The sequence below is a fragment of the Trichechus manatus genome, unplaced genomic scaffold (assembly GCF_000243295.1).
Source record: "Trichechus manatus latirostris isolate Lorelei unplaced genomic scaffold, TriManLat1.0 scaffold00017, whole genome shotgun sequence".
Taxonomy (NCBI): domain Eukaryota; kingdom Metazoa; phylum Chordata; class Mammalia; order Sirenia; family Trichechidae; genus Trichechus; species Trichechus manatus.
Window position 1 is genome coordinate 3394539 of NW_004443953.1, and position 1517 is coordinate 3396055.

Genomic DNA, 1517 nt, shown 5'->3' on the forward strand with positions numbered 1-1517 from the left:
ATGAGGAAAAAATAGACAAATTCATGGAAAAGAGACAAATTCATGGAAAATACAGACAAAAAAATGGAATAATTCAGGAAAATAATGCAGGAACAAAATGCCAAAATAAATTCACAACTAGAAATCATACAAAAACAACGATTAAAAATCCAAAAGATAGACAACAAGATTTCAGAAATGGACAGTGTCATAGAAGGGCTGAGGAGCAGGTTTGAAATGGTGGAAGACAGGATCAGTGAAACTGAAGACAAACACTTGGATACAACTCTGAGGAAAACTCAAAAAAAAGAATGAAGAAAAATGAAGAGACCCTGAGAATTATGTGGGATGCAATCAAAAGCAATAATTTGCGAGTGATCGGAGTTCCAGAATGGGGAGAAAACAGAAGACACAGAGAGGATCATTGAAGAACTGCTGACAGAAAACTTCCCCAGTATTATGAAGGATGAAAAGCTGGCCATCCAAGAAGCTCAATGAACCCGATATAGGAGAGACCCCAAAAGAAAATCACCAAGGCATATCATAATCACAGTTGCCAAAACCAAAGACAAACAAAGAATCCTGTGAGCAGCTCAAGAAAAACAAAAAGTCACATACAGAGGAGAAACAATACGACTAAGCTCAGATTATTCGGCTGAAACCATGCAGGCAAGAAGGCAATGAGATGACATATATAAAACCTTGAAAGAAAACAAATGCCAGCCAAGAATAATATATCCTACAAAACTCTCATTCAGATATGATGGTGAAATTAGGACATTTCCAAATAAACAGAAATTAAGGGAATATGTAAAAACCAAACCAAAATTATAAGAATTATTAAAGGGAGTCTTTCAATCTGAGAACAAAAAACTTCAGCTCATAGGCTGAATCTAGGACACAGGATCGTACCAGCCAGATACCAATGTAGGAAATGAACTCTCAAGGACTATCCAAAACCAAAAGAAATACAATGGGGAATCAGTGCAGTTAATCTGTAAATGACAACAACATCAGAACAATAAAAGAAGGGATAAACAGTGTAGATATAAGTGTAGGGATAGAAGGCAAGGTGATACCAAATAATAATAGACTGCTTCAAACTTAGAAAGATAAGGGTAAATTTCATGATAACCACAAAGAAAGTTAACAAATCTATTCGTAAAAATAAAGAGGAAAAACATAAAGTCTCAATAAAAACAAAACCTACAAAAACAAAAGAAATGAAAAAATATTCACAAACAAAAGGAAATCAGCACATGAGCGTAAGAGGAGTGAAGAAAACGTCAGCACCACAAAAAAGCACTACAAAATGACAGCAATAAACTCACACCTATCAATAATTACAGTGAATGTAAATGGACTCAATGCACCCATAAAGAGACAGAGAGTGGCAGAATGGATAAAAAAACAGGATCCATCAATATGCTGTCTACAAGAGACATATCTTAGAAGGAAAGACGTAAATTTATTAAAAATCAAAGGTTGAGAAAAATATCTCAAGCAAACAACTACCAAAAAAGAGCAGGAGTGGCAAT